The following is a 14,725-nucleotide window of genomic DNA, read 5'->3' on the forward strand; positions in this document are numbered from 1 at the left end:
TATCTTTTTTATGCATTTTTTTTCAAATATGACATTTCAGTCAAAGCCTTGGTAATATAACCAGTGTTTTAAATTATGTCCTGCTGTAAGAAGAACAGATTCTTATTGAACTTAGGCATGGGAAAAATGTCTGTTCATATCCTCTGCCCATTTTCTGATTGGGCTGTTTGGTTTTTTTGCTGATCAGTTGTGTGAGTTCTTTATATAATATGGAGATTAACCCCTTGTCAGACATGTGATTTGTAAAACTTTTCTCCCAATTAATGGATTGTCTTTTTGTTTTGATCCTAGTTTCTTTTGCCTTGCAAAAGCTCTTTAGTCTGATGAAGTCCCACTTGTTTATTTTTTCTTTTTTTCCCCTTGTCTGAGACGACATGGTATTTGAAAAGATCCTTTTAAGTTTGATATCAAAGAGTGTACTACTTATTTTCTTCCAGCAGTCTTATGGTTTCAGGACTTATCTTCAAGTCTTTGATCCGTTTTGAGTTTACTTTTGTGTATGGCATGAGATAATGGTCTTCCTTCGTTCTTTTGCAAGATGTTGTCCAGATTTCACAGCACCATTTATTGAAGAGACTCTTTTCTCCATTGTATGTTCTTGGCTCCTTTGTTGAAGATTAGCTGTCCATAGATGTGTGGTTTTATTTCTGGGCTTTCAGTTCTGTTCCATTGATCTGTGTGCCTGTTTTTGTACCAGTACCATGCTGTTTTGATTACTATAGCTTTATAGTATATTCTGAAGTCAGGGATTATGATGCCTCCAGCTTTGTTCTTTTTTCTCAGGATTGTTTTAGCAATTTGGGGTCTTTGGTTGCCCCATATGCATTTTAGGAGTCTTTGTTCTGTTTCCATGATGAATGTCCTTAGGATTCTGATTGGGATTTCATTCAATCTGTAGATTGCTTTGGGTAGAATGGACGTTTTAACTATGTTTATTCTTCCAATCCATGTGCATGGAATCTCTTTCCAAATCTTTATGTCATCATCTATTTCTTTCAGTAATGTCTTATAGTTTTCATTGTATAGGTATTTCATTCCTTGGTAAATTTATTCCTGGATATTTTATTATTTTTGTTGAGATTGTAAATGGAATTATATTCTTCGGTTCTCCTTCTGTAAGTGCATCATTAGAGTATAGAAATGCAACAGATTTTTGTAGGTTGATTTGTACCCCGCAACGTTACGTAGTTGTCCATTATTTCCAATAGTTTTCAAATGCATACTTTAGGGTTTTCTATATATAAGATCATGTTGTCTGCAAACAGTGAGAGTTTCACTTCTTCACTCCCTATTCTGATTCCTTTTATTCCTTTCTCTTGCCTGCTTGCTCTGGCCAAAACCTCCAGTACTGTGTTGAATAAGAGTGATGATATTGGGCACTCTTGTCTTGTTCCTGTTCTCAGAGGGATGATGGTCAGTTTTTTCCCATTGAGTATGATGTTGGCTGTGGATTTGTCATATGTGGCCTTTATTATGTTGAGGTAATTTCCTTCTATCCCCATTTTGTTGAGTTTTTTTTTAATCATAAATGGCTGTTGAATCTTGTCAAATGCTTTTCCTGCATCTATGAAGATGGTCACGTGGTTTTATTCCTCATTTTGTTAATGTGGTGTATCACACTGATTTGCAGATGTTGAACCGTCCTTCTGTCCCCAGTATAAATTCCACTTGATTATGATGTATGATCTTTTTGATGTATTGCTCTATTTGAGTTGCCAATCTTTTGTTGAGGATTTTTGCATCTATGTTCATCAGCGATGTTGGCCTGTAATTTTCCTTTTTTGTGTTTTCCTTTTCAGGCTTTGGGATCAGAGCGATGTTGTCACCATAGAATGTGTTAGGAAACATTCCATCTTCCCTGAATTTTTGGAATATCTTGAGAAGAATAGATAATAAGTCCTTTATGAAAGTTTTGTAGAAATTCTCCGGGGAGACCCGCTGGTCCTGGGCTTCTATGTTTTGGGATGATTTTGATTACTGTTTCAATCTTTTTACTTATGATTGGTCTATTCAGATTATCTGTTTCTTCTTGATTCAGCTTTGGGAGGTTGTAAGAGTCTAAGAATTTATCCATTTCTTCTAGATTGTCCATTTTGTTGGTATATAGCTTTTTGTAGTATTCTCTTATAATCCGTTGTATTTCTGTGGAGTCTGTTGTAATTTTTGCTCTTTCATTTCTAATTTTATTTATCTGAGCTTTTTCTCTTTTTTTCTTTGTAAGTGTGGCTAGGGATTTGTCAATTTTATTTATCTTCTCAAAGAACCAGATCTTTGTTTCAGTGAGGCTTTCTACTGCCTTTTTTGTTTCAATTGCATTTATTTCTGCCCTGATTTTTATTTTTTCTCTCCTTCTGCTGACTTTGGGCTTTGCTTTTCTTTTTCTAGTTCAGTTAGGTGTAGTTTGAGATTTCCTTTTTGGGATTTTTCTTGTTTGTTAAGGTGTGCCTGTATTGCAATGAAGTTCCCTCTTAACACCTCTTTTGCTGCATCCCATATGAGTTGCTATGGTATGTTTTCATTTTCATTTGTCTCCAGATATTTTGTGATTTCTCCTTTAATTTCTTCAATGATCCATTGGTTGTTCAATAGCATGTTGTTTAGTCTCCACATCTTTGTCCCTTTCTCAGCTTTTTTCTTGTAATTAATTTCTAGCTGCATAGCATTGTGATCGGAAAAGATGCTTGTTATTATTTCAATCTTCTTAAATTTATTGAGGCTTGCCTTGCTTCCCAACATATGGTCTATTCTTGAGAATGTTCCATGCACACTTGAGGAGAATGTGTATTGCATTGTTTTTGGATGGAGTGTTCTATATATGTCTATGAAGTCCAACTGATCTAGCTTTTACTTTAATTCCACTGTTTCCTTGTTAATTTTCTATCTGGATGACCTATCCATTGATGTGAGTGGAGTGTTGAGGTCCCCTATTATTGTGTTGTTATTAATACCTCCTTTTAGGTTTGTTAATAGCTGCTTTATGTACTTTGGTGCACCTGTATTGGGTGCATACATATTTATAAGTGTTATGCGTTCTTGGTGGAGTGTCCCTTTGATCATTATATACTGTCCCTCTTTGTCTCTCTTTACCTGTCTTATCTTGAAATCTACTTTGCCTGTTATAAGTATTGTGACACCTGCTTTCTTTTGTGTGGCATTAGCTTGGAGTATTGTCTTCCATCTTTTCACTCTGAGTCTGCATTTGTTGTTGGAGCTGAGATGTATTTCCTGGAGGCAACAAATTGTTGAGTCTTGTTCTTTAATCCATCTTGTCACTCTGTATCTTTTTATTGGAGAATTCAATTCATTTACGTTTAAGGTGATTATTGATATATGAGGGCTTAATGCTGCCATTTTATCACTCATTTTCCGGTTCTCCTGCATTTCCTTTGCTTCTTGTCCCAAGTATTTTGGTCTACCAATTGAGTTATGTAGTTTCTTATGTAGGGTTTCTTAGTTTTCTCCTTATTTATTATTTGTGTCTCTGTTCTGCTTTTTTGGTGGTTACTATGAGATTTGTATTCAAAACCTCATAAATAAGACAGTCCATTTTCTGATTGCCTCTTATTTCCTTAGACTAAACTGATTCAGTCCCTTTCCTCTTCCCCTCCTAAGTTGTTTTTCTCACATATTATTCTATCTTGTTTTGTGAGTTTGTGGTTAAAATGACAAGGTTATCTTTGTTTTTGGTGTTTTCCTTCTCTTTATCTTTAATGTTATACTTGATTATTTTCTAACCTATTCTGATGTATAGCTACAACTTTCTGATTTTGTCTAGCTATTTATCTCCTTACTCTGTCCTTGTAACCCCTTTCTCCCATTTTTTTACACCCAGGAATGAGGGCCTTCTTGAGGATTTCTTGTAGGGAGGGTTTTGTGGCTACAAACTCCCTTAGCTTTTGTTTATCTGGGAAAGTTTTTATTTCTCCATCACATATGAAGATTATTTTCGCTGGATAGAGTATTCGTGGCTGAAAGATTTTGTCCTTCAAAGATTTGAATATGTCATTCCAGTCTCTTCTAGACCATAATGTTTCTGTGGAGAAATCCATTGAAAACCTGATAAGGCTTCCTTTGTAGGTTATTTTCTTCTGCCTTGCTGCCTGTGGTATTTTTTGTTTGTTATTCACTTTTGCCAGTTTCAGTACTATCTCCCTTGCAGTAGGTCTTTTTACATTGACGTATTTAGATCTGGTAGCGTTTTCCACATGGCTTTCCGTCTCCTCCCCCAGGTTTGGGAAGTTCTCTGCTATTATTTCTTTGAACAAGCCTTCTGCTCCATTCTCCTTCTCCTCTCCCTCTGGAATATCTATAATCCTTATGTTACATTTCCTACTTGAGTTGGATATTTCTTGGAGACTTAATTTCTTTTTAGTCTTAGTTCTCTTTCCTCCTCTATCTGGAGCATTTCAACATATCTATCCTTGATTATGCTGATTCGCTCCTCTATGATGTCTGCTTGAACATTCAGTGAATCCATATTTTGTTTCATCTCATCTATTGAGTCTTCCATCTCCAATATTTCTGATTGATTCTTCTTAATAGTTTCAATCCCTTTTGTGAAGTAGCTCGTGAATCCATTGAATTGTTTCTCTATATTCTCTTTTAACTTGTTGAGTTTTTGGATAATAGCTATTTTGAATTTTCTGTCATTTAGATTACATAGTTCTGTGTCTTCAGGACTGATTTCTGTGTACTTGTCATTTTCTCTCTGGTCAGAGATTTAATATAATTTTTGATACTTCTATAGGTCCTGGCTTTGGTCTTTCACATCCTGGTATTATTAGGTCACAGTTACTACCTATTGCCACTGGGTGGGGGTCAAGAGCCACACGTTCTGAGCCCTCTGCATTTCAGCAGGATCCCAGGGGCTGGAGTCGTCACGGGGTGGGTGTGGGGGAGGGGCACTTTCTTCTGTGTGCTTTCGCTGTCCTGCTTGCTCTCCTTCACTACCTGCTCTCCTGGGGTGTTGGCTTCATGAGGTCACCCCTGTGTTAGCTTTCTACCTTGGTAGGGGCTTTCCCCTAGGCTGCGTGGGACGTCCAGGATCTTTGATGTTCCCGTGAATGAGAGTCCCCTCCCCCTTCGTTCCCTCTCAGAGGCTGTACTCACTCCTGGATTGCAGTCTTTTGGGGAGGAGCAAAGTTTTCTCTGACCCTGTTCCACCTCGTCCAAGGGAGCTCCAGCCTCTCCACCCTCCAACATGTGGCTGCATGGGTCTCACAGATGTGTTTTATATTGTGTTTATATCCTCTGTTGGACTGTGAATGTCTTTCATTGTATGTGGAGGGGAGAGACTGCTGGGAGAACTCACTCTGCCATGATGCTGATGTCACTTTTAAAGTTTCCTTTTTAAGTCAAAAGAAAGACTAATTTTAGGGGAAGTTTGTCAAAAATGTCAAAAAATTTTTAAGACACTTGGTCAAATAGGAAACAATGCTTAGTTATCCATTCAATCAAGGTGACAACAGAAACAATGAAAAAAACCTTAATGGAGAGACTTCAGTCTTTTTGAACATAGGGCATTATTTTAACAAATCATAGATTTTTTTGTTACAGGTAAACCTACTCAAAAGTAAAGAAAACATTTTCTAACCTTTTTATCAAGAGCAGATTAAGAGTTCAAGAAATTATCTTTTTAAGGGAGAAAGCCAAATTCTAGTTTTGAACCAGCTTACTGTTGATATTAAAACTCATTTCTTTAGTTGAATTTATTTGTATTGATTTTTTTAAAGATTGGCACCTAAGCTGACATCTGTTGTCAATCTTCTTTTTTTTATTTTATTCCTTCCTCTTCTCCCCAAAGCCCCCCAGTACATAGTTGTATATTATAGCTGTGAGTGCCTCTGGCTGTGCTATGTGAGACACCATCTCAGCATGGCCAGATGAATGGTACCATGTCCGCACCCAGGATCTGAACTGGTGAAGCCCTGGTTCACTGAAGCAGAGCATGTGAACTAAACCACTCATCTGCAGGGCCAGCCCTTAATTGAATTTATTTTAATCATAGCCAACTTGACCATGCATAAAACTCCTCAGGGTTTTGCTTCCACAAACCTTTTGTCACTTACATTCAGAATTTTTCCCATGTTTTCTTTCCTTTTTTCTTTCCAAGTACTTTAGTACTTTAGAGTTTAGTTCTTTAGAGTTTTGCTAAGTTAAGTTAAATGATAAAAATTTGTTGAGTATGTAGGTCATTTCTATATAAGATAAAATATTAGAAATTGACTACTAAGCATATATTTATCTTCCTTAACAAAACACCTGTAACAAAACAAAAATACCTGTATTCTTTATACTTTCTTTACTGAAAACATACTTTACTTTCCTTGTATACAGACTTTCTGGAAATATGTACTTTTTCACAGAAAATTTCTCAGCATGTGCAAAACTTGTATATCAATAAACTAAAGCATCTTTCAGTTTCTCTAACAATGCAAAGGCAGACAAATCTATGCTTAGTAATCAATTTCTAATATATTATCTTATGTGGAAATGAACTAGATACTCAACAAATTTTTATCATTTAACTTAATTTAGTAAAACTCTAAAGTCTTAAATTACCAAAAGACTTTGGAAGTTAACTTTTCAAGCATATATACCATTAAACATAATTATTGTACCAAAAAACTCTTAACTATTTTTATCTATTTAAATTATTTGTTCTCAACAATTATGGTTACTCACAAAAACTTCATGTGACATTAAAATATTTAGCCATTATCTTGAGTTCTTTTAAGTATATACACCATAACACATTATTATTGAAAAGATCCCCCAAAACTTTCATAATTTTCACATTTATTAAGTTTACTTTTCCCAATAATTATATTTAGATTGCCTACAAACCCTCATGAGACAGACTAAATCAGCTATTATTCTAAGGTATTATTTTTTTGCTGACTAGTTTTGTAACAGAGATAACATGTCTGTATCATATCCAGTGCTGATAACTGTGAAAATACGTTTATTTCAACCAAACCAACAAACTTAAACAAATTCTTCCTTTACCAAAGATCACTTTATATCATGTTAGCTTGAAAGACATCTGGGCTAGTTTCTATTATGTTTACAAATAGTTTATATAAGCACTTACTTCAAGGCAATAAAATAGAGTCCCTTAAGAAAGTATATCATCTAGAGGCAAATGTATATAGAGAGACTCATACAGATAGACACAAACAGAGATGTTTAAAATTTTAACCAGGTCTCAGGTACAAAACTCAGAAGAACAAGTTGGATCTAAATTTCTCTTTGGCAGATGGATCTGCTCAGATGGTCAAAGATTTTTATTAAAACTTTTTCTCTTTTGGCTGTAGGTATCCTTTTCAGAGCTGTTTTTGAAATGATTTTATCTTTTATAAGTTTCTGCATATTAATCAATGATTGCATTCCATTCTCTCTGAGAGGTTTTGAATTCTCTCTATTAAGGGTGACTCTTAAGGTGGTCTCATCTGAAACAGAGGTTCCTCAGAATGGCCAATATGTCAAGTTATCTCAAAAGTTTACCCACGTTCACTTGCTTAATATTAGTTCGGGAATTTTGGGGGTGTTTACGTGGGGGAGCTCAGCAAGAGAAGAGAGAGGAGAAACAGATTTGGTTTCATTACACTAGCATAGCTGGCTTCTTCCAAATGCATTTGCAAATACATCAGTTTGGGTAAACTGAAATTGGCCCATTTTGGCCATTTTGAAGTGAGATCTCCTTTAGCATGTTTAATTAACATAGTCTGGAGGGTGGGTTTATATGTTCTTACAATATCAGGCAGGGGAAACGTTCCCCAGTTAGACACAATGTTTATCTCTACAACATAATTTATAACACAATCGGGCAAAAGAGATGCAATAATTTTACATAAAGCCCATTTAAATATACCAATGTTTTATAAAACTCTATCTAAATTTTGTCGACTCTTATATGTCTACTCATAGCTTCCACTAGGACTCCATCAGTAAGTTTTGGTCTTATAATATTGTGTAGGGGAGGCATTCCTAGCCAGACAACATCCATTCCCAAAAATCACTCAGGCAATGTTGACATGACCTCTTCATATACTATTAGCTCAAACCTTTTAATCTTTACAATCTTAACAATGTTAGTGGCCTGTTGCCCCAAATGATTGTTGGTCAGGTTTCTCATTGTGATTTCTGCCTTGTGGCTTTTTAAATTTTTTCAAACTGGGCTGAATAGAATGGGCTTGTTTGAAGTCCTTTAATGTGGCTTGGGAGGGGGCATTGTGGGTCCCTGTAGCCCCCCCCAAACCTTAGGCAGAGTTTTATCAAAACTTTCGTTTTGGCCACATTAATGTCCACTTTATTTATCCCATTTTTCTTTCTAATAACTAGCTGTAGATATTCATCCTGCTGAGATGAGTCCTGTGACTCTTCCCTTTCTGGTTCCTCTTTGTTTTTCCTCCTTTCAATGTTTGTCTTATTTACTCCACTGTCTTATTTACTTTATTTTTTAAAAAACTATAAGTTTCCACTCTGTTGAGAAAAGTCCCCTTATTTTGCTCTCAGCTTCCTTTACAACCAATTCTAACAACAATTGGTTCAACAGTTGATTATACTGAGTAGACACAGCTGCAGTTAGCAAAGCTTGTCTCAATGTGTTTTTTCTCTTCCTTTAGTTCATCTAGCCCAGAGAAGTTTTTTTTTTTTTTTTGTCTAAGGAAGATTAGCTCTGAGCTAACACCCATTGCCCCATTGCCAATCCTTATTTTTTTTTTTTTGTTTGCTTGAGGAAGATTAACCCTGAGCTAACATCTGTGCCAATCTTCCTCCACTTTATATGTGGGTTGCCAACACAGCATGGCTGATGAGTGGTGTGGGTCTGCACTTGTGATCTGGACCCTTGAACCGAGGCTGCCAAAGTGGAGCATGCTAAACTTAACACTAGGCCGCAAGGCTGGCCCCCCAGGGAAAATTTTTGAACTTCTTCATTCTTGGTTTCAGTTTGTTCTTCTGTGTACAGAATTAGACATGTACAGAACACGGGTCCATGCAGTCACACACAGATGTGTACAGATGCACAGAGGGAGAGGTGCACACACACAGGAGTGCAAGGCAGACCTTCGGAAGGGCCTGGGAGGCAGACTGTCCCCTGCCACTGCCTGCTGGATGACCCTGGGTGAGATCCTCCCCTCCCTGTGACACCCGCTTAGCAGAGCTGGAGGTGAGCTCCAGGGGGAGCATGCCCACTGCAGAGCACCTGGAGCAGCCGAGACTCTCAGTGAATGGCAGCCGCTGTTTAGCACATACACAAACGTCCATATAACAGTGGTCACTGTCCTATGGTAACTATTGGACTGTACTTCGATTGTGAAGACTCCCAGGCAGGGACTGTGTCAAAGAACACTTGTTTAACAAAAGTCAAATTAATGTTTATGTCTCTGTGTCTCTGTGCGTGTGAGTGTGTGTGTGTGTGTTTATTATAAGGGAAAATCTTCACAGAGCTGTGTGAGGTGTTAAGTACTGTCCTGCAGCCAAGGTAGAAGGGTCCCAGAGATAGTAAGTTTGGTAACATTGTGTTCTCCATCCCCCTCTGGGAGACTCACATTGCTCAGTGGTGCATTAAGGAGTGTCACGTTCACAAGCATGTGCAAACATCTTTTGACTTTTCTTGATCTGGTTTTCCCATTTGGTACCCTTTTTGGAGTGAGACCTATTACCATATCCTCACAGAAATAGTGACATACAGGAACATAATTTAGGAAATGCTGTCTATAATGAATCATACTGTTTTAGCTTCAAAATCAGAATATTTAATGCCAACGCCTAGGTAATGGGTTAACTATATAGCAACCTGAAAAATACATCTTTGATTAGATGACAGGGAAGATAAAAAAGGTAACTTTCACAATTAAATTAAAATTGTAGCAGTCTTACAAAAATCATCCAGACATAAATGTATCAAACCAACACTGTCCAACAGAAACATGATGTCACCCATACGTGCAATTTTAAATTTTCTCATAGATGCATTAAAAATGTTTAAAAAAGTTACAATTAATTTTAGCAATATATTTTATTAACCCAATGTCCAAAACACTGTCATTTCAAGATGTAATCAATGCAATAATATTTTTTTAATTAATGTTATGATAGATTACAACCTTGTGAGATTTCAGTTGTACATTATTGTTAGTCATGTTGTGGGTACACCACTTCCCCCTTTGTGCCCTCCCCCCACCCCCCCTTTTCCCTGGTAACCACCGATCAGATCTCCTTGTCAATATATTAACTTCCACCTATGAGTGGAGTCATACAGAGTTCGTCTTTCTCTGACTGGCTTATTTCGCTTAACATAATACCCTCGAGGTCCATCCATGTTGCTGCGAATGGGCCAATTTTGTCTTTTTTTATGGCTGAGTAGTATTCCATTGTGTATATATACCACATCTTCTTTATCCAATCATCAGTTTCTGGGCATGTAGGTTGGTTCCACGTCTTGGCTATTGTAAATAATGCTGTGATGAACATAGGAGTGCAAGGGACTCTTGGGATTTCTGATTTCAGGTTCTTAGGATAGATACCCAGTAATGGGATGGCTGGGTCACAGGGTATTTCTATTTTTAACTTTTTGAGAAATCTCCATACTGTTTTCCATAGTGGCTGTACCAGTTTGCCTTCCCACCAACAGTGTATGAGGGTTCCTTTTTCTCCACAACCTCTCCAACATTTGTCATTCTTGGTTTTGGATGTTTTTGCCAATCTAACGGGTGTAAGGTGATATCTTAGTGTAGTTTTGATTTGCATTTCCCTGATGATTAGCGATGATGAACATCTTTTCATGTGTCTATTGGCCATATTCATATCTTCTTTTGAGAAATGTCTGTTCATGTCCTCTGCCCATTTTTTGATCGGGTTGTTTGTTTTTTTGTTGTTAAGCCGTGTGAGTTCTTTGTATATTATGGAGATTAACCCTTTGTCGGATAAGTGGCTTGTAAATATTTTTTCCCAATTAGTGAGCTGTTTTTTTGTTTCAATCCTGTTTTCCCTTGCCTTAAAGAAGCTCTTTAGTCTGATAAAGTCCCATTTGTTTATTCTTTCTATTGTTTCCCAATGCAATAATATTTTTGAGATATGTTGCACTCTTTTTCCAATCTAAGTCTGAAATCTGCTGTTTATGTGACACTTACAGCTGACCTCAGTAGCCACATTTCAAGGGCTCAGTAGCTGCTCAGGCCAGTACCTACAATGTGCTCCCACGCAGGTCTACACCTTGCTGTCCAAGTGCTCAGTACTTTTTCTAATGATAAAGTAAGTAGTTTTATCAGGCATACAAATGACTAATTATGACTTCAAAGCAGATACCAAAGACCTGGTATACTAGCACAATCGGTACTCTATTTGATTTATTTTCTTGATTTATTTCCATGCCATAGTTCTAGCCTAAGTGTACTAGAAGCTTTGAGATAAAAATTGAAATATAATGTTTTATCTTCTGATGCAAACTTTTTAAGATATACCTAGAGTTACATGAAATCATTTTTACTTTGGAACCACAGTGAAACGTAAATCAGAGTGTTCAAGAATTCTAACACATGGAGTCTGCTGGGCACAACTGCCACAGCCCCAGGACCCTGGGCACTGCCTGCCTTTCTGCCTGCTCCCCCACAGGACGGGAGAAAGGTCCATCTCTGTGTCCACACAGCTTGGCGCAGCACCTGGCTCACAGGGACTTTCCATCAGTCTTCAATGATGAGAGTCATGACTGGAACCGAATGAACTTTGAGAACAGAACCATCTCAGAGCATCAGTGATTCTCCTGGAGGAATCAAGGTTCCCGCTCATCCAAGCCCAGCTACTCACTCAGTGGCTATTTCCTCTTCATGATGTGTTCTTCCCACCTGGAACTACCCCTGGAACATGCCTGTGCTCACGGGAGCCTGGGTAGGTTGACTACTTTTATTTCCCTGGGAGCTTCAGCCTTCTTCAATCTAGCTTAGTCCTTTCAATTCTAGTATTTTCTAAATGAGTTCTAGCAAAGGTGAGCAAAAGTAGAGGACAGGAGGGGTGTGAGATTTCTCTGCTTTATCTTCCACAAATATGAGTTTTTTACTTACTTCTGGGTTGTTTCTTCATCTTGATACACGTCCTTTTAAATTTTCAAGAAACATCATGGAATGCTGGAAGGTAAACAAACACAAGAAGGATTAGGTGTGTAGTATTACTGCCCTTGCAAATATCACAGCGCAGCTAATACCACCCCAAGCAGACAGCACACACTGGCCGAGGACAAGCGACAGACTCTGATTTCACTCATTACTAACCTTCTCAGGAGAGAAAGTTTGTTTCTACTCTTTATATATTGATTTGTAAGAACATAGCAACAAGCAGAGAAACACAAAGACACCCATAGAGAGACACTGCCTCCCATAATGAAACAAGTGTAATCCTGCAAATTTTAAAAGAAAAGATTAACACCCACTTGTATGGTTTTCATGTTGTTCTATATAATGCAGATAGTGAACTGCTTTGTCCTTTGCCTGAAAGAATGGAAAGATTTTTCTTAAGTTCATTGTTGGCATTTACGTTTTCTTTGGGATGGCAAAAAATAGACTTCATAAAATATTTTATTATGGAAAATTTCAAACACAAAAATTTCAGTATATACTTCTAAAACTAAGGATTTCATTTTAAAAATCATAAGTAGAATATTACTATTGCACCTGAAAATAGTAATAACTGCTTAGTACATTTCAACATTCTGTCAGCATTCAGACTTTCCCCATTGTCACATAATCTTGTCACAATCACAAGTCTGATAAAAATGATGGAAAAGAATACAGGCACTTCTAAACTGCTTTTTATGAGATAAGTGACCTTTGACAGTGAACATCAGGGGAGGGCTGCTATTTTTTTTTTTTTTGTGGTTCTGATGGTGACTAGCACATAGCTTATTGATCTTTTACTGTCAACACAGGAAAAATTGTACATATTTTTCTGAAAGTGTCCACCAGTTCCCTTTCCCAATGGCAAAACCTGTAAGAGAAAAAGCAAAACTATGAAAAGGAGCATAAATTTGGCACATAATATCTGTCATCACATTTTAAATTTCAGCTCCTACAATATTTCATCACACTTCATTTTTCTTCTTTCCACAGAAAGCCTGCTATCGAAAACGAATGACAGAGCAGGAGGCTACAGAGATCTCCTTCTCTGTGTTGGAGCACTTTGGAAACATTATATTTGAAAGCATCTATAAAATTCAAGGTTAAATGCATAATAATACCTTTATAAATCTCTAGATAAAACTAAATATACTCTGTTAAAAATGCTATAAGTTAATAAGGTAAATGGTTTTGAGCATTTTTGAAAATAGATTAAAATAACCAGAAAGATTGGGAAAAAACATGCATTGCTATAGAGTAAAACCAAATTTTCTCTGGAACTTTCAAATGCAATTCAGATTTCAATTAACCAGGAAATAAAATAATGATTCTTGAGTTCATGAATGCTCAACCCCTTGAAATGAGGCTTATCACGAGTTAACAGAAATGCTTTCATTATTTGATGTCACCATTATTTATTTCAAAGAATGTATTTTATTTTTAAATTATACACAGGAAAGTAACATAAGAGGATACTGCTCCATGAGATACGCAAGACAGCTGTGAACCTGGGACAAAAGGGGCTGAGGATCCCAGTTCACAGTTCAAACAAAATGAATTAAACCATGTAAGTCCTGCAGGAAAACACAGGTGAACATATAATCTTCAAATGAAAGCTTTCTAAGCAAGACACTAAACCAGAAGTGATAAGAGTGATAAACTTGCTATATAGAGTTTTAAAACTTCTGTGAATTTAAAACTTTGTGTAGAAAAAATTAAAACTAAGTCAAATATGATAGACAAAGTGTGAATGTCCTTAACTTACAAAGAGTTTATACTATCAATAGGAAGAACAATCGCCCAGGAGAAAAATGAGTAGAACACGTGAACTAACAGATCTCAAAAAGGAAATAATAGCCAATAGATATGTGAAATGGTGTCCAAACTCGCATAATTAAATAAGTGCAAATTAGAGCTAACAGATATGTTTCCCACATCATATTGACAATCATTAACGTTTGATTGTGTCCTGGGCCCCAAGGATGTGATGCTACAGATGAAGATAAACTGATGCAACATTTGGAGGGTAATCTGCCAATACTCATCAACATTTAAAATGCACAGAATTTTGAGGCAGCAATTTCAGCAAGAAATTTCCCCAATCAATATACTTGCAAAAGTACAACAATTACATGTACAAGAAGCTCACTATTTTTGATAAACAGTAAAAACTTGGAAACAAGAGACATATTCAGCAACAGGGAAAAGGTTACAAAAATTCTGTTTATCCACGAAATGAAACATTATGCAATCAGTACAAAGAATTCAGGGGATTCTGTTCTGCCAATACAGGATGATCTCTCAGTATAAAACTAAGCACAAAAAGCAAGGGACTAAATTATGAATATAATAGGATCCTTTTGTGTCAGTTTTTAAAAGATATGTAGTGATATATGAATACAGAAATCTAAAAAGGTACAAAAGTAACTATCAAGAGTGGTTTCCTTTGGCAAATGCTCTCTGGGCCTAGTACTTGTTTTGAAAGTGTCAGTATGGGTTGAATGTTAAAGTGTCAATATGGGTTTTTAAAGACAAAATCTTAAAGACAGTTTTCCAATTTTCTTTCCCTTAAACATTCATGTATACATTTCAAAGAGAGATGTTTACTACAA

The 14,725-nt window shown here is 36.6% G+C and overlaps 2 long non-coding RNA genes across 2 annotated transcripts in view; one reads left to right on the forward strand and one right to left on the reverse strand.

The window, feature by feature from the left end:
* Positions 1-14,725, reverse strand: part of LOC139075695 (uncharacterized) — a 318,375-nt gene that overhangs the window by 51,832 nt on the left and 251,818 nt on the right. The gene's annotated exons all lie outside the window — the stretch shown is intronic.
* On the forward strand, positions 10,097-14,284 carry LOC139075694 (uncharacterized). Its single transcript, XR_011526353.1, has 2 exons — positions 10,097-11,892; positions 13,107-14,284. It is a non-coding gene; the product is annotated as an uncharacterized lncRNA (long non-coding RNA).

Source organism: Equus przewalskii, chromosome 14 (assembly GCF_037783145.1).
Source record: "Equus przewalskii isolate Varuska chromosome 14, EquPr2, whole genome shotgun sequence".
Classification (NCBI taxonomy): domain Eukaryota; kingdom Metazoa; phylum Chordata; class Mammalia; order Perissodactyla; family Equidae; genus Equus; species Equus przewalskii.